The sequence below is a fragment of the Gopherus evgoodei genome, chromosome 9 (genome assembly GCF_007399415.2).
Source record: "Gopherus evgoodei ecotype Sinaloan lineage chromosome 9, rGopEvg1_v1.p, whole genome shotgun sequence".
Taxonomy (NCBI): Eukaryota; Metazoa; Chordata; order Testudines; family Testudinidae; genus Gopherus; species Gopherus evgoodei.
In genome coordinates this window covers 61,815,180-61,838,300 of record NC_044330.1, presented here as the reverse complement: position 1 = coordinate 61,838,300, position 23,121 = coordinate 61,815,180, and the positions used below count along the sequence as shown (strand labels likewise).

The 23,121-nt window shown below is 49.6% G+C and overlaps 1 protein-coding gene across 4 annotated transcripts in view; it reads right to left on the bottom strand.

Moving 5' to 3' along the window:
• The window catches only part of LOC115657517 (probable E3 ubiquitin-protein ligase MID2), a 401,900-nt gene extending 380,321 nt beyond the window's left edge, over positions 1-21,579 (bottom strand). For all 4 annotated transcript variants that reach the window (XM_030575451.1, XM_030575455.1, XM_030575456.1 and 1 more), the window contains exon 1: positions 21,514-21,579. The gene's annotated coding sequence lies outside the window, so the exon portion shown is untranslated. The remainder of the gene's footprint in view (positions 1-21,513) is intronic.
• Positions 21,580-23,121: the final 1,542 nt, after the last annotated feature.

Below are 23,121 nucleotides of genomic sequence, written 5' to 3'. Positions count from 1 at the left end.
CTAGCACGGATCTTCCCTGATACTAGCCACGTGGTGGGGGTAGGGATAAAGTGATCTTCCCAGAGACTTGGATTGCCGGGGGGGGGGGGTAGTTTAGTTTCTGCTGCTGCACGTTAACACAAAAACCGCAGCACTCAACAGGCTTTGCTTGGTATGTGGGAAAGGAGGTGCTGTTTTTATGAAGGCTGCAGAAGCCAAAAGACAATGGCTTACTATGGCCGCATGCAAGCCGAATTCTGTTGCCCAGACCTGCATCTGTGATTTCTAACATCAAAGCCACAAGCACTCAATATTAAGATGCAAAACGCAACCTTGTACCGAAATCACATGTGCTATGTAATGTGAATAGTGTTGTTCACCGTGAAAGAATATAAGCATTGTTCTGTAAAATGTAACTTTTTAAATAGTTCTTTCCCTTTTTTCCCTCCCTCCCGCAGCTGCAAATTTTTCAAGCCTCCCTCCATCTCGAAGGCTATCTCAGATAAGGCGGCGACAAAAACGGACTCAAAGACGAAATTGTCTCTGAAATCATAGAATCGACCCACAATGAAAGAGCTCATCTGAATGAGTGAAAAGACATAGTATCAAAGTACAGGAAGGATGCCAGTGAATGTAAGGACAGGAGGGACCAACGTGAGAACATGAGGGACCAATGTGAGGACAAAAGGGACTAACGTGAGGAGAGGAAGACACTCGAGATGAGAGGTGGTGACAGGAATGTCAAAGGAGGCAGGATGCAATGCTGGGACTGCTGCATGAGCAAACAGACATGCTCCGGCTTCTGGTGGACCTTCAGGAATGGCAGCAGGATCACAGAGTGCCGCTGCAGCCCCTATATAACTGCCCTCCCCCTCACCATATTCCATAGCCTCCTCACCCAGATGTGTAAGAACGCCAGGGGGAGGGAGAGGGAAGTTCCGTGCACCCTCCCACTGCACCCCAGCCCAAGCAAAAGGCTGTCATTAATTTGAACTTTTTGGTGGCCTTTTCCTTTCCTCCTATCCTCCTCCCAAACCACACCCGGGCTACCTTGTCAGTTCTCTCCCTCTTTTTATAATCAATTAATAAAGAATACATGATTTTTAAATGATAGTGACTTTATTTCCTTTGAAAGCAAGCTGTGATCGAAGGTGGAGGGTGAGTTGCTTACAGAGAATGAGTCAATCAAGAGGGTGGGTTTTCATCAAGGAGAAACAAACAGAACTTTCACACCGTAGCCTGGCCAGTCGTGAAACTGGTTTTCAAAGCTTCTCTGAGGCACAGCTCTTCCTGGTGTGCTCTTCTAATCGCCCTAGTGTCTGGCTGTGTGTAATCAGCGGCCAGGGGATTTGCCTCAGCCTCCCACCCCGCTATAAATGTCTCCCCCTTACTCTCACAGAGATTGTGGAGCACACAGCAAGTAGCAATAACAATATGAACATTGGTTTGGCTGAGGTCTGAGCGAGTCAGTAATGTGCGCCAGCGAGCCTTTAAACGTCTAAATGCACATTCTATCACCATTCTGTACTTGCTCAGCCTGTAGTTGAATAGCTTCTTACTACTTTCCAGGCTGCCTGTGTATGGCTTCATGAGTCATGGCATTAAGGGATAGGCTGGGTCCCCAAGGATAACTACAGGCATTTCAACATTCCCAACGGTTATTTTCTGGTCTGGGAAGTAAATCCCTTGCTGTAGCCGTTTAAACAGATTAGTGTTCCTGAAGACACGAGCGTCATGAACTCTTCCTGGCCATCCCACACTGATATTGGTGAAACGTCCCATGTGATCCACCAGTGCTTGCAGCACCACTGAAAAGTACCCTTTGCGGTTTATGTACTGGCTGCCCCTGTGCTCTGGTGCCAAGATAGGGATATGGGTTCCAGCTATCGCCCCACTGCAGCAAAGCCACCCGCTATGACCTGCACATTTCCCAGAGTCACTGCCTTTGGTAGCAGCAGCTCAGTGATTGCTTTGGATACTTGCATCCCAGCAGCCCTCACAGCAGATTTTCCCACTCCAAATTGATTCCCAACTGACCGGTAGCTGTCTGGCGTTGCAAGCTTCCACAGGGTTATCACCACTCGCTTCTCAACTGTGAGGGCTGCTCTCATCTTGGTATTATGGCATTTCAGGGCAGGGGAAAGCAAGTCACAAAGTTCCATGAAAGTGCCCTTACGCATGCGAAAGTTTCGCAGCCACTGGGAATTATCCCAGACCTGCAACACTATGCGATCCCACCAGTCTGTGCTTGTTTCTCAAGCCCAGAATTGGCATTCCATGGCTATAACCTTCCCCATTAAGAGCATGATCTCCAAAGCACCAAGGCCCACGGTTTGAGAGAATTGTGTCCATGTCCTCATCACTCTCGTTGCCACACTGCCATAGCTGCCTCCTCCTCACCTGTTTTTTTAGGTCCTGGTTCAGCATAGACTGCACAATAATGCACGAGGTGTTTACAATGTTCATGACTGCTGTCTTGAGCTGAGCAGGCTCCGTGCTTGCCGTGGTATGGTGTCTGCACAATTCACCCAGGAAAAAAGACGCAAAATGGTTGTCTGCCATTGCTTGCATGGAGGGATGGGGAGGATGTATCCAGAACCACCAGCGACAATGTTTTTTGCCCCATCAGGGATTGGGATCTCAACCCAGAATTCCAACGGGCAGGTGAGACTGCGGGAACTATGGGATAGCTACCCACAGTGCAACGCTCCAGAAGTCAACACTAGCCTCAGTACATGGATGCACACCACCGAATTAATGTGCTTAGTGTGGCCGCGTGCACTTGACTTGATACAATCGGTTGCCAAAAATTGAATTCTGTAAATTCGGAGTAATCCCGTAGTGCAGACATACCCTTAGATTTTGCCATTCTTGAGTACTTACATTCATTGCCCTGATGGGTCAGGCTACCTTTACCAGCTGACCCAACTGGGAGCAATTTTCTTTTAAGGTCTGGCCTGGAATAGTTTTGTCAGCAGACACAGGCTACAGCTTCTCTCTTCATCCAGCAGAAGCACAGCCTTCCTTAGGTGAAATTCCAGACATGAGGCAGTTAACTACAATGTTAATTTACATATACACAGCACAGCTTTCCCCTGCAACCCAACAGGAGTGGAAGGGATGGCTCAGTGATTGGCCATCTCTGTGATGAGATGTACTGTGGGATAATGCCTGGTATATTACACTGGGGTTTTCCTTTAATGAGTAGAAAGAAATATAAAAGCTTTGTATCTTGCATTTTGAGTACGTTGCATGGAGCAGCAGCAGATCAGTGGAATAATCACAGAGCTTGGAATCCGCTTGTGAGAAAAAGAGCATTATATCCAAAGGCATATTCTCCCCTTGAGAGCGACTGTGCCTTTATTCTCTACAGAAAGCACCATGTGTGCAATGGCACAGTATACAACTGCTGAACTGTAATACACATGCATTAATCCTGAGAACACTATCGGGAGCTGGGGGCACTTTTCTCAGATCATACAACTATATGAGAACCCGCCAGCAGCAAAGGGCTTAAGGAAATATGTGTGAAAGGCAGGAGTTTAAATCAATTCAGTCTCCCAACATCCAGAATATGGATCTCCCATTACGGCCACCGCATCAGAGGCTTGGCTGTGCTCAGGGGAGAGATTGGGAAGGGAGGCAAAGACCCTCAGTGGCATGGGGCACAATATTTTCATAATGCCTTTCATCTGAGGATCTCAAAGTACTTCACAGATATTACTGATGGAGCCTCAAAAACCCTCACTGGGTTAGCTTGCATGCTACAGTGACGGGCCCTTATAGGCAGCTGGGTAGGCCATGGGAACACTGAGCAACAAAAAATTAAGTGACGTACCCATGGCCACAAACTGCTGGGCACAGACACAAACAGAACCAGGTCTACTGACTCCTAGTACCCTGGTCTCAGCACTAGATCACACTCCCTCTACAGAGAGAAGATGGGAGAATGAGGTGAGAAAGAAGAGGCAGAAAGAATGAATGAGATAGACAGGAAGCAGCAAAATAAAGAATTTGTTTGCAGATATGCAATGAATAACATGCTCCCAAGACACTCATAAATCTGTGTGGTTTGGTGACATTAACAAACCATTCTGATTTTTCTTCTAAGGTTTGCCACATCACCATAGCCCCACAATGGTATTCCAGCAGCTGGGTGTACATTACCTCTTATATTTGCTTTGGGAAGCTGCAAAAACACAGCCGATAGGAGCACAGAGATTGCTGAAATAAACATTACCTCACTTCTAATCACCTAGCTAAACAGACTAGTTATAATCACCTCCTAAGGAAAGGATAATGTTGATTGATAATTATTCATTAGATAAAGTGCTGATTAAATGACTTGAGGAGTCCTGGGGGGATAATCGGAATTAAAGGAGGATGCGCTATTATGTCCTTCTAGAAATGAGAGAACATGTCAAATGCCAGGACCTGGAGCAATAAAGGTGACACTGGTAGGGATCCCAGGACCACATATCAGGTTCGGTTGCCCCTCACACTAATAGAGGCTCTTTTCATTAAGGTTTTCAAATTTCATTTCAACCTATTTGTAATGGTGGATGTTAAATACAGCACAGACATTGCCACCCGAAGCAAAAGCGATCATTGCGCTCTCTGCCAAGGGGCGGCAGGGTGCATCGTGCTGTGAGAACAGAAGAGGGGACACAGGACCTACCTCCTGTAGCTTAAAATGCTGCAGACACAGCTGAGCCAGTATGAATTTGAGACCGTTTCTGACATTCCCAGAGATGCTTGCTGAAAGGCCCGCACAAAGGAGTGTGCTGTGAGGATAGGGACAGGGCAGCAAGGAAGGCCTTACACAACTGAGAGTGAGCAGGGGACACAAAAGGAGCAGCAAACTATCCTGGCTGTGCAGAGCAAAAAGGAGTGAGAAGGGAGAGCAGAGACATGTGCCAGGACAGAGCCGTGCCCCGCACTGAGGGTCAAAGGCTGGGAGTTGATGGATGGATCTCAAGGGAGCTGCAGAGCCATCAGAGGAACAGAAGGTGATTTGAGTAGCAATATTTGGGATGGGATGGGGGAGGAGTAGGAGATGAGTTGAGGAGCAGGGTGGCCAGGACGAGCCGTTTGTTTTAGTGGAGGCGAGAGGTGGCCAAGCCATTTGGGATGGGCGGGGATCAGGGTTAGTGGTGGTGCAGAAGAGTGACAGCACATGGCATAGACAGTGCATGGAAGGAGATTAGGGTGACCAGACAGCACGTATGAAAAATCAGGACAGCGGATGGGGCGGGGGTGGTGGTAAATAGGCACCTATATAAGACAAAGCCCCAAATATTGGGACTGCCCTATAAAATCGGGACATCAGGTCACCCTAAAAGAGACAGGACGCTGAGACTGTGCACTGGGTGATGAGAGGACAAGAGAGGCTTGAAGGATGTTGAAGAAGTTTGAGCTCAGCATGTGTCAGAGGTTTGAGTCCGCACAGAAGAGGAGAGGGAGACTGGACTTCACAACTAAAGAGGCCCTGAAAACAGACAAGGAAGCACCAGAAAGGAGGAGACTGAAGACAGAACCCAGAGAAGCCAACAGAGAGGGGAAGATGGAAGAGGAGATCCAAGGAATAGCCAAGACTTAGAGCACAGGAGCAGGGAGAGAGCAAGGGAGGCAGCCCCACGGTAGGCAGGAAGAGAGCCCATGGACCTGAGCAGGAGGAGGCCCTGGGAGGATATTTTCAGGGGAGGCGAGGATTGCAGAGCAGAGGAGATCAGGGCATCAGCAGAAAGTCAGGAGCTGAAAGGCAAAGGGGAGGAGGCCGCAGCTGGAGAGGCATGGGACTTGGGGTCTATGTGAGCACGTGGCCCAGAGAAGTCAGAAGTGATTGGAGTCAGGGCTTAGGAGCTGATAAAAAACATTTGGGGATCCAGGAGTGGGCGTCTGGCTGGAGGAAGGCAGAATCAGAAAGCTCTTTGCATATGTTGTCTTGAAGAAATGGCCACAGTCCTGAGGAGAGAAGGAGGAGGAGAAGCAAGTTTGTGAGGCAAAGCTAGAGAACTATTGGGCTCAGGAGACAGCCCAAGCAAGGCCTGGCTACTGGCATAGTTAAAAGCTGCAGTGCTAATCACAAATTGCGCTGGAACAGCAACGCTGCAAGCAAAGGAGCAGTGCAGTAGCTAGAGTGGGGCGCAGAGAGGGGCAGAGCTGGGTCCTACATACACAGTCCCAGATCATCCCTTTCTAATAATGCATGTGCAAAAGCTTCCAGCACCTGGGAGCAAGACAGAACCAACCAGCAGCCAGGGAAAACCTCCAAGTAAAGCCAGAGCACATTTCTGGAGGAAAAACAAGCAGAGCAGACAAAGGCATCTTTGAGCGGAGCTAAAACAATGTACTCGAGCACTCATTCCCCATCCATCATAATGTAAAGCACAGACTAGGAGAAATCAGGGCCAGTTTGCTAAGTAAACTGAATTGTTTCTGGCTCCGTCTCCACAGGATCTTGCAAGATGGAGAGTGAATTGCAGATTGCTGTGTCAGCATAGAGCACCAGAGGGCCCAGATTCTCATGCTGCAGCACTCAAATCCCTGGATAAACATTTCAAAGCTACCTGGAGCTTTCAGTATGTTAGACTCTGGATTCAACTTGCAAGGGCATAGGAAGATGGGAACACAAAGCGCCAGGGCTAAAACAGGGGGCCTGGTCTACACTACGCGTTTAAACCAATTTTAGCAGCGTTAAACCGATTTAATGCTGTACCCGTCCACACTACGAGGCCCTTTATATCGATATAAAGGGCTCTTTATATCGGTTTCTGTACTCCTCCCCAACGAGAGGAGTAGCGCTAAAATCGGTATTACCATATCGGGTTAGGGTTAGTGTGGCCGCAAATTGACAGTATTGGCCTCCAGGCGGTATCCCACAGTGCACCACTGTGACCACTCTGGACAGCAATCTCAGCTCGGATGCGGTGGCCAGGTAAACAGGAAAAGCCTCGCGAAATTTTGATTTTCATTTCCTGTTTGCCCAGTGTGGAGCTCTGATCAGCACGGGTGGCAATGCAGTCCCAAATCCAAAAAGAGCTCTAGCATGGACCATACGGGAGATACTGAATCTGATCGCTGTATGGGGAAACAAATCTGTTCTATCAGAGGTCCGTTACAGAAGACGAAATGCCAAAGCATTTGGAAAAAAAAAAAATCTACAGGCTACACAGTGCTGCGTGACAAGCGTAACGGGAAGCCAGAGACTCAAACGGACGCTCATGGAGGGAGGGAGGGGGTACTGAGGACTCCAGCTATCCCACAGTCCACAGCAGTCTCCAAAAAGTATTTGCATTCCTGGCTGAGCTCCCAATGCCTGTAGGGTCAAACACATTGTCCGGCGTGGTTCAGGGAATAGCTCGTCAATTTACTCCCTCCCGCCCCCCCACGTGAAAGAAAAGGGAAAGAAATCGTTTCTTGACTTTTTTCAATGTCACCCTATGTCTACTGAATGCTGCTGGTAGATGCGATGCTGCAGCGGTGAAGAGCAGTAGCCGCTCCTCTCCCCTCCCTGGTGGCAGACGGTACAATATGACTGATATCCGTCGTCACCATCAGCCCGTGAGTGCTCCTGGCTTGCCTCAGGTGAGGTCGGCTGGGGGTGCCTGGGTAAAAATAGGAATGATTCCTGGTCATTCCCAGTAGATGGGACAGAACGGCTGGTAACTGTCCTCATCATAGCAACTGGGGGCTGAGCTCCATCAGCCCCCTCCCTTTCCTGTGTAAAGAAAAGATTCTGTACTGCCTGGACTATCACAGCAGCGGGATGCTGGGCTCCTCTCCTCCGCACTGCTTAATATCCTGCCTGGACTGTCATAGCACCGGGAGGCTGCCTCCCCCTCATTTTATCTCACTAACAAGTCACTGTTTCTTATTCCTGCATTCTTTATAACTTCGTGACACAAATGGGGGGGACACTGCCATGGTATCCCAGGAAAGTTGGGGGAGGAGGGAAGCAACAGGTGGGGTTGTTGCAGGGGCACCCCCGTGAATGGCATATAGCTCATCATTTCTGCAGGATCTGACACGGAGCAGCTGTACTCTCTGATACACTGCTTCTCTAGTACACTTGCCCCAAATTCTAGGCAGGACTGACTCTATTTTTAGAAACCATAAAGGAGGGATTGACTCGGGGAGTCATTCCCGGTTTTGCTTTTGCGCCCCCGGACGACCTCAGCCAGGGGCACCCATGATAGCAGCAGACAGCACAGAAGGACAGATAACCGTCATCTCATTGCCAAATTATCCTGGCAGCAGACGGTACAGGACGACTGGTAACCATCTCTGCTATCATACAAAAGCAAATGAATGCTGCTGTGTAGCGCTGGAGTATCGCCTCTGTCCGCGGCATCCAGTACACATACGGTGACTGTAAAAAAAAAAAAAGCTGAACAGGCTCCATAGTTGCCATGCTATGGCGTCTGCCAGGACAATCCAGGGAAAAAGGGCGCGAGATGATTGTCTGCCGTTGCTTTCCCGGAGGAAGGAATGACTGACGACATTTACCCAGAACCACCTGCGACAATGATTTTTGCCCCATCAGCCACTGGGCTCTCAACCTAGAAGGGGTGGGGGAGACTACGGGAACTATGGGATAGCTACGAAATAGCTACCCACAGTGCAACCCTCCGGAAATCAACGCTAGCCTTGGACCATGGACGCACACCGCCAAATTAATGTGCTTAGTGTTGCCGCGTGCACTCGATTTTATACAATCTGTTTTATAAAACTAGTTTATGTAAAATCGGAATTATCCCATAGTGTAGACGTACCAAGGGAAACAGAGAAGTTACCTTATAGCATGCACGTTCCATAAATGAGCTTTCAGTGTTTACATATAAAGTTTAGGAGAGAGACAATGTGTGTGAATGATACTCCAGGGAATATTATGCCAGAAGAATTCCAGAAACTTTAAAGTGCCAGCTTTAAGTATGTGTCAGATGCGTTCAGATAAATAAAATGCTTTTATGCAGACTGTGCCAATAAATCTTAGTAACAACTCGCAGTTTCTGGATTTCTTCTGCCTCAGCATCTTAACAATCCTGCTGTCACCCTAGGCTGCATCAAAAACTTCAGCAACAAAAGCCAGTTCATAAGGCCATCATTTCGCTAACACTCTGTGCTTCCGGAGGCTACAGCCCACTTTCTGGTGGGGGACATTTTCTCAAAGTTGTTCCCACCTCTCCCCAAAGTTCCACACCACTTTGCAGTGGTGCACGTCCACAAACTGCCATCCTCCCAGGCAACTGCATTTTATTGGGCATGAGGAAGGGAGGAAAGTGAGTCCTCTAAGATAGTGATAAATGTTTGCAAAGCTGAAGCGTTCAAAATCCAGGCTAAGTCCCTTTCTAACACAAACATAGCAGCCTTGGGCATGTGCCTGGGAACCAGACAGCAAGCGTGAGGAGCCTGGGTCAGGCAGCAGCCGTCTGCATGAGATCTTAGGAGATATTTACACAGCCGCTGGGAGGTGCAATGTAGGCACACCCAAGCTAGCCTCGATCCAGCCAACCACAACAGCACAGGTAGTGGGATGACATAGTCACCCGAGTACAATCCCACCCGGAACCTGACAAACATACGCGGTCAGCTGGCCTGTGTCGCTGCAACTACTGTGAGCGAGCTAGCTCTGGTTCACCTACACAGGCTGTCCCGACTGTAGTGGAGACATATCCTGTAATGCACCTCTGTTGTGGGCCGGCCCAAAGCCACTGCAATATCTTGAAGAGGCCACCACTGGTGGTAGGTTTCCAGCACGTGCCAAGGGGCAGCACAAGCCAGAATACTGCCCATAAGTCACTTTGGGACAATGTTGGAAGCTATTATTCCATTAGTTACGATTTTTCCCTGCATCGTGCAGAAGATCCCTACACTCTCCCCTAGAGCTCTCTAGGGAGAGGAATACAGATGCCTTTGGAACAATTATTTCTCTGTTACCTCAGCACTGCACTGGCTCTGGAGATTCACCCTTAACCCACACAGCAGGGACGGCACAGCCAAAACTACTGCATTTTTCCCATGCCACTCTCCCTTCCCTCTTGCTCCTGTGGTCCCTCCCTGGTAGGGTTTGAGTTCGCTCCCCAGGGCCCGTTCATCCCTTTGCCTCTGTTGAAACTGCATACAAGAGGGACAATCAGTGCCAGCCGCAGTGAAGTTTCCTGCAATGTGAGCACTGGATTGTTCCAGGGTGGCTGCCCCATGTGAATGAAACAGATCCAGCTCCCCTGCCAGAATGGGTGCTCCCTGCTTGGCCAATTAAAAGGGCAGGGCAGCACTTGGGGCCTAAAAAGTGGGTCTCAGTAAACCGGAGCAGATGGGTACAGCCAAGAAGGGCAGGTGAGAAGTGCCAGAGACCGGGGGAGACCTGGAAGCCAGCAGAAGCTGGTTCCTGTGAGAACACTGAAGCCAAGAAAGAAGCAGTGGGGGGTTGCCTGCTGGCTCTATGCCAGAACCAAGGGCCAGGGAGGGCTGAAGAGAGCAGTGCAGGGGCACATCCACTAACATCTCCGGGGCTAGACTAACCACTTTTCTAGACCCAAGGGAACCATGACAGGGCTGAGGGAGCGAGGGATGCTCCCAGCTGAGAGGCTGTGGGATTGCCACAGGGAAGAGTGGGGCAGGACTCCAGTTGGAAGGGCAAAGGAGCTAGGGCATAGTGAGGGGTGCCAGAGCTGACTGGGAAGCCAGGGCTGCATTTGATGTTTTGACTGGACTATGGTGTTGGGGCTTATTATGGGGGCATGGGCGTATGCTTTTGTTATAAATTAAACCCATACAGGCTATTGGCATTCAGAAGGAAGGGAGGGATAGCTCAGTGGTTTGAGCACTGGCCTGCTAAACCCAGGGCTGGGCATTCAATCCTTAAGGGGGGCCACTTAGGGATCTGGGGCAAAAATCAGTACTTGGTCCTGCTAGTGAAGGCAGGGAGCTGGACTCAGTGACCTTTTGGTGTCCCTTCTAGCTCTGTGAGATAGGTATATCTCCATATTTTTTTTTTGAAAGACTAATTGGACTGTTTCAGGGACTGATTCAGTTGGGAATTGGACCTCCTGAGGTCCCTTCCAACCCCGATAGTCTATGATTCTCTATGATTCTATGAAGGCACTCCTGGCAGGCAGCCCTATGGCAAGGATCCAGCCACGTCTCAATGGCATTGCCTACACACCAGACAAGGAGAATTTCTGGCCAACAACCACCTTGCCTCTATTTACCCATCTGCTGGCCGGCTTCATCCAGGAGCCTCAGCTCCAGGCCCCTAAGCTATCTAGCCCCATTTTAACCTATCAAGGAGTGGGGTTTCCAGCTGGGAGCTAAGCACATTGGGTGATCAGCCATTTGCTAATTAACTAGTTTTAGCTGGTTTGTTTTGTACCCTAAAGAAATTGTATTTGTATCCCCAAGTCATCTTGAGCCATTTATTCTGGTTATTCTAACCAGTCCCTGCACAATACTGGACACAGCCCTGGTTACTGTCATTACCATATGGCAGAAAGGACACAGGAGGGGACTGAGCTCTTCCACAGGGCACTGCCCCTGGACCTCCCTGATTGACTCCTCGTCTTTTGTATGGACAGAGGAACAGCAGGTTTAGGCCCTGTGGTAGGTGTCTCTTCCCACCCCTTGATCCATCCCTCTGAAGAGCCATGAAACCCTTAAGGCAAAAACCACTCCCCATTTGCTAAGTGAACACAGTGTCCACACCCCGCTGCAGGGTGTTGCGTGACACAGAGGCCCCCTCTACAGCCTGCTCAATGGACGGCAGGTGCTTCCAGCACTGGGATCTCTAGGCTTCTGTTTTCGGGGGTCCTATTAATGCTCACACACCGCAGGGAACAGATTATGCTTTTCTAGGCTGCTGAAATAACAGGTGCAAATACCCTCAGCCCCACAGTGAGAGAGAAGCCAGTAGTCCCTAGGGGCAGTTCAATACACAGTACAAGAGGAACCCTCTCCTTCCCCTAGGGTTTCCCTGGTTGCCAGAAATGCTGCTGGCCTCCTGCCAGCGACAAGCACCCAGATGCTCCCCTGCCTGTCCTGGCTCTTGCGCTGCTTAGGGCCCAGCCTTCCCTGCACCAACAGCTGCCAGGCTGTGTTCTCCAGTCACCTGCTCACGGGCAACCTCTGGCTTCTCCTGAGCCTGGGCCCCTGTGACCTGGTTGTGCTGTGGGGCTTATGGTGCCCTCCTCTGGCTGGATGTTAAGTTGCTGGGTAACAGCATCCAGTGCCTTCTGAATGGCCTGCGGGTGACTGGCAAGGCTAACGCCAGCCCATCAGGGTTTGTCTTCACAGGGAAACTACCTGAGTTCAGACACATTCCCTAACATGTCCTGCAGTGCCTAACACTGCCTCAGCTCCTTGTGGTTAACTGCAGTGCACCTGGGGCCAGGCCACAGGACTGTAAGCACAATGGGCCAGCTTTGCGCAGAGAGAGGGTGTTTCAGATGCCCTCAGAGTCACTCTGACTCTGCTCCTATGACAGCCAATGGTACAGCTCAATGGAGGCAGGGTAGAGCCAATGCTGACCCCTTCAGAACCATCAGAGCCTGCATGCTTGCCTGGTGCTAGCTAATGTGCATTCTAATACAATGTAACTTAGCAGCAACACGAGGACGTCAAGTGTGCCCCTCCTGCCTGGGGGACACAGCTGGGAACCCCCCAGAAGACGCAAATAAATCAGGTGGGTTTGCCACAGAGCACCCACGTCAGGCCGTGACACCTTCAGCCCTGTCTTATCACCCGGAGCCTTCCCGCAGCAGAGCAGGTTAATAGCTTCATGTCAGCCTGAGCTAATGTCACAGCTTAACTCACGGCCCCGCTGCTCTCCGGAGCACACTGTGTTTCAGGTGCTTGAGCATAATTAAACAGCCTAATTTTAATCAGCCCAGTTACACAACCAGATTTACTGGGATTCTTTTGATGTCTGTCTATGACACACATTTCATACGCTCTGTGTCTCTTTGAAGAACACACAAGCTAATTTAGTCCCTGGTATCTCTGATTTGCTGCTGAAGGAGGCTGCAGGAGGAGTGCATCTTTTTAGCACCTTTTCTGTTTACTTCCATGCAGCTTTTCTCCCAGCCTGCATTTATTATACTGGTGCTGAAACTTGCCATTGTAACACTCCTGCTTGCTAAGAGAAGTTAAGACTTTTGGAGTTTTTTTGCTTTGGTTTGCTCAACTAGCTCAACAGTGGATTGAAACGAAATGTTCCTAGGCCATTACCCTTAATGTGATCCAGTTACTATAATATAATAAATAAATAGATCTACTGATTAATGTCACTATTCAACATGAATTCTAGCAATAATAATAAAGTGTATAGCCCCTTTCAGGTGAGAATTTCAAACCACTCTACAGATAGCAACATTTTTATCCTGGCATCACAGATGGGGAAAGTAACACTTCTCCCCTTTTTATGATCTATTGGGCTTTGCCCCTCTGCTCTCCAATGCTGAGTCCTATCCTCAATCCTAGAACTCATGCTGACTTCAGGGGCATGGGAGCTCAGAGTGGCTTCAGCAGACTTTTTAAGAGCTGTAAAATAAATACAACTTACTTGGAGGTTTTGGAGGAGATAGCGAGTTTTACTATTAATTTAAATGGGTGAATATAAAAGTCCCAATCCATGATGGGAGTTTTACCTGAGAAAGGACTGAAAGATCAGGTCCAGAACACACAAGATGCTGGGGAAGAGCATACAACAGCACACCCTACACTCTAGGTTTTGAGCATGCTCCTTTGATATGCCTCAAGCAGAGCCTGGTTTTATTTCCCTTCAAGCACTTGGCAGTTTTTTACCGATCCCTACACCAGAAATGCAGCAGGTGGGGGAGAACAGACATCCATTTATTAAGCCTGGTTGCTTGCCGTAGTATGCTGAGCACGTCCTTCCCTCTGGCCATATCCTAGTTAGCGCAATTTTAAATAATAAATGTGGGTTTTATTGGGAAATACTCTCCAGCTCCCTTAAGTAACATTTGCTGCCTATTCGGAGACTCCTCTTGGCTCAGAGTTGGACCAAAACGTGATGGATGGTCACACTACTGTCCCAGTTTAAATGGAGAACAGGGCGCAGACAGAGAACCCCTAATGGCTTGAGACCAGGAGGCAGCCTCTTCCTTTGATCATGTGTGCGTTTTCTACACCCATAAATAATTACACAGGAAAGTGATAAGCAGTATGTTCTGTCACACTGCTCATCGCATCCAGCGGCAATGCTCCTGGGGAGAGGGCTCACATGGCCATTCACTTCGCACACCACTGCTAGGGAGGAAGCAGTCTAACTACAAAGCAATCCTCCAGACTTCCTCACCACTCGGCTGAAAAACCAGATGCATCTGGAGTCTCTGCAAGCCTGCTTGAACATAGATCAGCGGTTTAAACCTTTCCCCACAGGACTTGGCCATTATAATCATCCCTCTTCACCCCATGCCCTACCTTATCAATGGAGGCCACCTACACACCATAGTGTGCCTTGATCGTATTACCAGATGTAACACTGGGATGGCGGGAAAGAGGCAGAGTCCCCCTGTGTGAATGCAGTACTAATGAGAAAGATGATCTTGTCACAAAAGGGGCCTGCAAAGGGGGAATATATTGGCCTTGTGCCCTTCTCTGATTCTTAAAGTAGTTTAAAACCCAAAAGGTTGTATACTTGGACCCTGCCCACCCTAGGAGACACTGTGGTGATGGAGAACTGATAAAGTTACAGTAAGAGTCGGGTGATGGGCAGCTGTGAGGAGAAAGGAAATGCAGCTCACCGCTACACTTGCTTCACTTGACTCATACAAGGAATTCCACTGGGGTCAGCAGGCCTTGTCCCATGCCTCCACCAGAGCACATACACAAGTCTGGGCAGGATCAGAGCCGCAGCCTACTCCAAACTGTCAGTTGTGTTCGCTGGGTCGCACCTCTGACTAGCAGCATTTGGAAGAAAGGACCCCCGTTGGACAGTCTGGACCCAAGCAGGTGGGGTGGGATGCACATCCCAGATCCCCAAGGTGTCGTCCAGCACTAGCAAGGAAGAGTCGGCTTTCAGAGCGGAAGAAAAGCAATACACCAAACCCTTCACCCTCCCACATCCCAGAGGAGCAAAGAAGGGCACAGACCCTTGCCCACAGCCTGCACCCCCACAAGCTGTGAGGGACCAAGTCCCAGCAGCAGCACTAGCCGCTCCTCTTTACAGCATGCCCCAAAATCCCTAAGGCCCCCAGGCTGGTGAGAAAGGGGTCTGCGATCCCACATGGACTGTAGCCCCCATCCACGCCCTAAGGAGCTGTCACATTGTTCACTGCCGTGGTTTAGAACAGTTCCCCGGAGCAAGGGGGATTTGCTAGTGAAGCAAGAGGCCGACTGTGGCCCATCCCTACCCTGGTGACAGTGCTGCCTCCAATGCTGCAGAGGGGAGATAAAAATAGGGACGTGGGCTGCAATGCAGCAGCACGGAGCAAACACCGCGCATTTCTGCAGCAGACCTCGAGGAGCTTGCAGCAGCTACAGTGCAAGTAGATGGCCTTTCTGATCACTTGGCCAAGCGTGTGCAGTCCCAACTGCAAGGCTGGTGCAGTGCTGGGGCCAGCGGGCCAGGATTGGACACAGACCATTTAAACACAAAAGGGAGGGAGACTGGAAAAATTAGTCACCACAGACCTGCTGTCTCCTGCCAGCTCACTCAGTTTTGTCCTCCTCGGAGGCAGCTCAACCTTGGAGGAGTTTATTTAAAATACTGGATGTAAAAAGGGTGGGTGTTTTAGCAAGATTCCGCTTTGACCAAGGTGGGGGGCTGCAAGGCAGCAGCAGAGACAGAGCACTGAGCCGAGGACCAGACCCATTCCGAACTATGGGTCCCGGGGGGGGGGGGCAGTGTACTCAGCCATACTCCTTCCTGAAGCCCTAAAGCAGAGCAGTGTGCGGACCCCTCCCCAATACCTGCTGCCTGAGAGAAGGCGAGAACTGGTCACCTCCGCATGCCTTCAGGCAGGCGAGCATCACTAGATGCAGCAGCAGGACCCCAGCCTGGTGCCCAAGGGAGCATGATCTTCATATCCCGTTACCCTTCCCTGCTCTTGGAGAATCCCTGCACACATGCAACACAGGACAAGATTGTGGCATTTACACATATCACATAACACCACAAAAACCTGCAGCACTCGGAGACACAAAGCCAGGTTGGGGAAAAGGGCAAGGGAGAGGCACAGGCAGGGCTGCAGGGCCCCAGATCTGTCCCTCCTCTCCCACGTCTGCAGATAAAGCCAGTAGATCTGCCCGCATGTTCCTTCAAAGCCACTTGCCTACTCTCTTGGCTCCCGAGGGATCTCTAGGGCAGCTGGCCACAGCATCTGCCAGCCCAGGGCTCTCTGCCCCTCTCCCTCCGCTTGCCACCCCCACTGCTCCAGTGGGGCAGCAAACACCCTAGGAAGAGACAGGCCAAAAAGGAGGTGAGAGAGAAGAGAGATGGGCTGAGCAGGGGCAGGGCACAAGCAGCACCTGACTGGGGATGGCTACAAGCCCCGCAGGGGGAAATCAGAGCTCAGCTATTGTATTCAGTGGTCACTCCCTGGTGTATTTCCTGAGAGGAGCCAATACATCCAGCCATGCAGGAGTTATCCTGTACTCCCCAGTCTGCCCCTCACTCCTAGAGGCTCAGTGAGGGACCAAGGAGTGCACACGGTGGGGAATCTTAAAGCCAACAAGTGAGATACATTTTACTGAAGCTGGCCAAGGCCTCAACCCCTCCTGTCCCACACACCAATCCTGACATAGCGCAGGAAGGGTTTGCAGTGCTTAGAGCGTATCGCTTTCTTGAATGAAGTGTGCATGGGCTAAGGCCTTGTTCCGCTTCCTCCTTTACAGCTGGAGAGGGACAGAAATATGTTCTAGGCCGCTGGCAAAGGAGTTTCTTTTCACGTTTGCTAACAGCCACAGTTGGGAAAACAGGAAGCTGGTATCTAATTCAAGAGCTGAGACATTCCATTCCCAAGATCTGTCCAGCCCAGGGAACTCTGCTTTGGCTTGAGGATTCTTCACAGCCCAGCAATGGTGTTAACACAAAGCACAATACAGGTATTTCAGCCTCACACTAGTGCTAGAATTTTTCCCTAAATAACCAATCTTCGCCGGTGTTCTTGGGACCGCAGGTTCCAACCCACTGTTGTCACTATAGGAACAAGACACAGCAACTGAGTAAACAACCTGAACAGAAGGCCCAGTAAGGTCAGTAGTTTCCTTCCCTACTGTGTATTCTGCTCATTAATCAGTGTAACTAACAGTTATTCATTTATAATAGATGACACTACACCAGAGTTCTCATTAAGCCGTAACGTACAACTGTTCTCGGGGAAAAAATAATAAAAAGCAGCCAACTTTACACCAGTGGCTGTGAAGCAGAGTGCTCTATAAAGTCGGGGGAGAGCAGTGGGCACAGTCCCCAGCATCTGAGCTCCAGAACTGATCAGAATATGGGGTGACTTCAAACCCAAGGAAGGGCGTTCTCTCTGGCCAAGAGGATTCCTAGGGCTAGGCACAGACGTCGTGTTCTTGGCAGGTACACACACAGCGCTGAAAGGTCTAAGGAGACTGAAAGCCAAAGCAGTGCTGCTGACAGTTATTCCCACTCAGCTGGCTACAAGGCTCGCAAGCAAAATGAGCAGCAATGGGCCCGAATCTCAGCTTGGGAGCCCAACCAAACCCCCAGATCCAGACACTCCTCAACTTGAGGGGTTGAAATCCAGATCAAAACCAACCAAGGTTGGTTTTTTTTTTTTCCCTTTTAATGGGGAGAACAAGATTTTAAATATCACAGAAGAAGACTGCAGCTGCTAACTGTCCTTCAGGCTTGCCATTTGGGACAATTTAAGCCATGAGTTCAGTGGCATCAGTACACAGCAGTTCAATATGCAGATCTAACCCTGTACCACAGAATTACATGAGCAGAACTCAGCCTTAAATGGCTTCTGTCCCAAAGGGTCCCTTTATTCCTTGCCGTTGTGCTATTCCCTGCAATATTGCACTGGCTTATCCCACTAGAGCAGACTGACCCCTAAGGGACGGGGTACAGTCACTTTTTTTTTCTTTTTAAAGAATGGTTCCACGTGCTCAACCAGAGACACCCACATTTCCAGAGGGCTGGTCACCCGTCATCCTTGGCTTCACTTGGAACTGAAAACCAGGGCACTTAATCTTAGCAGCCCTGAGCCCTTTTTGAAAGTGCTGTCCCTGGGAAATGCACCATTGAGACAATTCTCATCATCTCCACCCAAGAACTGCCAGGTTAAACAGGACACAGTCATCTCAGAACTGACTGAGGACCACCCAACAGGGGGCAAAAACATCAACTAAAACAAACCTAAAAATCAGGCCAAACTTTAAGGGTAAAAATATATGCGTTTGGGAAAGTGATTCAACCCTAAACAGAGGGTGATTTAAAGTGACAGTATTTTTCTAATAGTCAGAAGCCAATCATGTGCACTCTCAGAAACTGTACCTCCCCTGTCTTCACACACATATATGTCTGTCTGCACACAACAGTTAGCAGTCACTTAACATGTTATGCCTCTGTCAGGGATGCTGTTGGCTCCCCTTATTAATGCAAGTGGTCTGTTTCAGTGGATGGAATTTATCATCAGCAGCTTCAGAAGAGCAATGTTTAATCATTGAATATCAGGGTTGGAAAGGATCTGAGGTCATCTAGTCCAACTCCCTGCTTAAAGCAGGACAAATCCCTAGACAGATTTTTGCCCCAATCCCTAAATGGCCCCCTCAAGGATTAAACTCCCAACCCTGGGTTTAGTAGGCCAATGCTCAAACCACTGAGCTATTCCTCTCCCCTAAAATGTTAGATCAGTTTCCCCTCTAGACAGAGAGGACTCATCATTGGATTGTTTCCATGCTATGCCTATCTCATAGAGCTGGAAGGGACCCTGAAAGGTCATCAAGCCCAGCCCCCTGCCTTCACTAGCAGGACCAAGTACTGTTTTAGCCCCAGATCCCTAAGTGGTCCCCTCAAGGACTGAACTCATAACCCTAAGTTTAGCAGGTCAATGCTCAAACTACTGAGCTATCTCTTTACAAACCAGGAACGGTAACTTTTAGCACATACAGGGTGCACACAGCTTTCCCTTGACACTGCAAAAGGCTCCTCATAAGGCACACCCAAGGCTCTGGGAGCAACCACAACCACCACCTAACTCCATGCAATGGACCTTTGCCAACGGTACTTCCTCCTTCTGCATCTTTACGCTGCTTGCTCTCTTTCCTGTAGCTTCATTATACTCATAGTTCCAGTCACTTGTGTGTTTTGTTCTATTGCATCAAGGCAAGTTGTTGCTTTTCTTCATTTCTGAGTGCATTTATTATTTATTCATTAAAAGGAAAAGAAAAGGGAAAGCAACACAAGCAGATTCCTAACAAGTTACGGGCAGCAGTGACAGGCACTGCAAACAGGAAATATGGCGGTGGTGAGCTGCCTGTCCTCAAATTTGTCTGTCATCATCTACATCAGGTGACATTCTCGCTTCCCTGTTCCTGAGCAGGACATCAGTGCTATCTACAGACTGGGTACCTGAGTTATTTTAAAGTAGCGAGAAGGAAGGGGGTGTTTAATATTATTCATAGGATAAAGGAGCTGCTCAAACCTGTGCCCAACACGTCTCAGTCCTCAATACAAGCAACTGGCACTGCACTCCAAATTCCCAGCATGCTGCCCACCACTGACCTTGCAGCTGACGGGTAAAAACAACACACTGGCTAGAAACACACAGCAACTGTGCCTTGCAGAGCTGTAGTGGGTACAGGCTACCAGTCTGTCTAAGCTATGGCAGCTCCTTGGATTGAGACGTTCTAGTTTGAATCATTGTCTAACAGTGACTGAATCAAGGATGTAGAATTCATTTTCCATGGGGCAGAGGCATCACACCCACGACCACAGGGAACAGGCAGTGCTTAACCCATCAGCACACTCAGACTTGAGAGAACTGTGAAGCACCAAGACATGTATCCCAAATCCCACCATCCCATTTGACAGAGCTGCCATTAAGCACCTGAACCATGGCAGCTGCATGCATAATTATAGTCATAAACTACACAGGTGATGCACATTGTGCTTCCAAAAGCTATGAGTAAGACTTGAAAACTAGGAATTAAAATAGTGCTAACTCAGACACATTGAATATCTGACAAGGTTGACAATTCAACCATAATATGCTACATTTCAAAGCCAGTGATCACATCAGTAAAAGCAGAAAGTCAATAAAAAAAATAGCAAAACATTCTTTCAAATACCAGCCTCTTTCTCAGACCTCACCGCTCAGAACTGACAAATTAGCATTATTACTGTCCTTATGTGTGCACTTCCCTAGCTCTGCCTTTGATTTCAGAGGAGAACTGTCTAAATAACAAGAAACCCATTATCTCTTAACTCCTATTTAACTAAACTTTATGGCCACTAAAGCTGTATAGCACTGTTAGCAACAAGATCAGACTGGTGCAAGCCCACAGCATTTGCACCCTGCTGACCAGAAGGGAAGCTTGAAACTGAAACAAGATTATTAAAAATGTAGTCTCTAGACTGAAAGAGGGAAAGGCCACCACCCAGCCTGCAAAGTCAGACCGGAGAGCGACTATTATTAATTATTATGTATTAATACAGGACCAGGAGCATGTACCAGGCTGGGGGGTAGGTAGCAGAGCCCAGCAAGTGACAAGTTCAGAAAAGCTACTAGTAAATAAATCGATGTTTGAACTGTAACTGTTCAGAGTCAGCAGGGAGACCTGGAAAGGAAATGGGGGAGTAGGGGTCCTTCCTTCAGCTGGTATTAGCCAGCGTTAAGGATGGTCTCAAGGCACCTAACTTCCTGCTTTGGAAGGGAACAAGCGGCGAAGCACTGGCAGTACTAGTTAATCTACCTGCCCCACAAGGGCAGACACACTTGGCAGTTGGAAAAGCCTTGCTTTGTAGGAAAAAAGAAGGGGGGAAGCGCAGGACTCTGACCATCTCTGACCTGCTAATTCTGCCCATGCTGGGGAAGCCGTGCCTTGCACAGTGGATTTGCTCTCCCCCAGCCACCCTTCAACGTCAGGATCAGGCCAGGGCTGGTAGTAGGAAGCGCACTCCTACCCAAACGGCAAGGACGCTGCCCTAACAGGGATCAGGTTTCCCATCAACTCCTTCACAACAAGCTGCTGTTTGCGCCAGTTGCTCGCCCTCTGCCAAACAAACAAGCCAGGCCCTGGGCTAAGAGCTCCCCTGGGAAGCCAGTTTGGGAGGAAGGGGAAGAGGGATGCTTCACACACGCTCCTATTCCAGCACCAAACGACCTCCTTCCCCTTGGAGACAAACACCATTAACCCCTTCCCTTCCCACCAGCGGCGCGCGGCGTGCACGAAGTTCCACCCCAGGCTGCCCAGAAAGCAGCAGGGACACAGACCTGCCTGGCCACCCCCTTGCCCGCGCCAGGCTTCGCCACCTCACCCCGGGACAGCCCGGCAGCCCATCCCCAGCGCGCCGTGCCCGGACGGGCTCGGGCTCCCACCTACCAGCGAGTTCCAGCAGCCGCCTCGCCGCTGCCCGCTCATCTTGGAAGCGCAGGAGACACAGCGCCGGCCGCGGAGCAAGCGGCGGCGAGCAGGCAGGGCCGAGCCGAGCCGAGCCGAGCCGAGCCGCGCCGCCCCGCCTCCCGCCCCGCCTCTCCGGCTCCGCTCCCCGCAGGTAAGTGCACACGGAGCCGCCCCGAGCGCAAGCCGGCGGCTGGAAGTTCCCGGCAAAGGTATCTTGTTCCTGCCGGATCTAAGCTGCCCACGACTCCAGCCCCGCGCCCTGGAGCCAGGTCTCCCCATGCCCAGCAGCCTTCCCCAGGGCGGAGAGCGGCGCCTGGCCCGCGGCAAATGACAGAGCCCAGCCCAGCCCTGCGCTGCTACCTGCCTTGGGCGCGGAGACAGCCGGTTCCTGCAGCTCCCAGCGTCGGGAGCTGGGGTCTCCAAGCTTCGGCAAGCTGAGTCCTGCTTCACGCTAGCGAAGCCAGTCTGACACACACACCCACCCCACATCCGTGTGCTGTGAAAGGCCTAGAGCTGGGATTCACCCCCGCAGGTTCTTCCAGTGCCCTCACTTTAGCAGACGCTGGTGTAGCTCTTCTGTAATCTCCTGCCTCACCTTTCCCACAGCTTTGGAGAGCAGCCCTATCCTTAACTAAGCTGACATTTATTATAGTATCTCTGGCAACTGAGTATAGTGCCCATGGAAAGTAGGAGGGGTAGGTCAAGCCTCAGAGCTATTGTTTCAGGTTCTCTGCAAATTCGGAAGGTATTGCTGCATCATTTACAGCAAGCCATTTACAACTATAGCAGCCAGAGACTGACTTAAAAAAAAATTCTGAGATGAAGGAGAATACTGCCTCTATTCTGGGCAGGCTCACATACACCTCCACCCCAATCCTTCACACTTATGTTTGACAGTGCTCATATAGCATATGACAACAATTCAGTAATTTGGCATTTGAGCTCTTCCAAACCACTGCAGTTATTGATGGTTTTGCTGTTTGGGTTTCATAGATGGAGCAGGAGGGCCAATTCAGCATGCTGATCCACCTAGAGGTCATGCAGAGCCCCACCAGCCAGGATCTTCCTCTGTGGATTAGTTTACAGAACTAGGGGTAAAGTTTCTAGCAACCGCATGTATTGAAGCCTGCAGGACAGAAGGGAGTGTGAGCGGGCCACTAAGGAATATTTCTTCCCTGTTCACAAGAAAGTAAAGATTACAAAAGGTGGTCACATACAGGTGTCAGGCCAAGGCCTTATATGAGATCCATGGAGTGTTTTATTATTCATTATCACAGTGAAGGAGACAGTAAGTTGAGATTCACATTTCTTTGCAGAAACACTTTTAATGTGTTTGCTTTTCCATTGGCAGATACAGCTGAGAAATGAGATTTTTTTTCTTCTAGTTCAGAAAAGTGTGGAAGGGTGTTTAGTACATTTACTACACTAAAGACACTTTGATAAATTTGAATGGTTATTGGCATTTATAAAGTGCACTTATATACAGTAGTAACAGTAAAAAGAAAGCAAAAAAAGGGGAAGTTAATCCTAGAAACATGATGATTTTCCCATAATATAGGTAACTCTGAATAGGTTATCTATACCTGC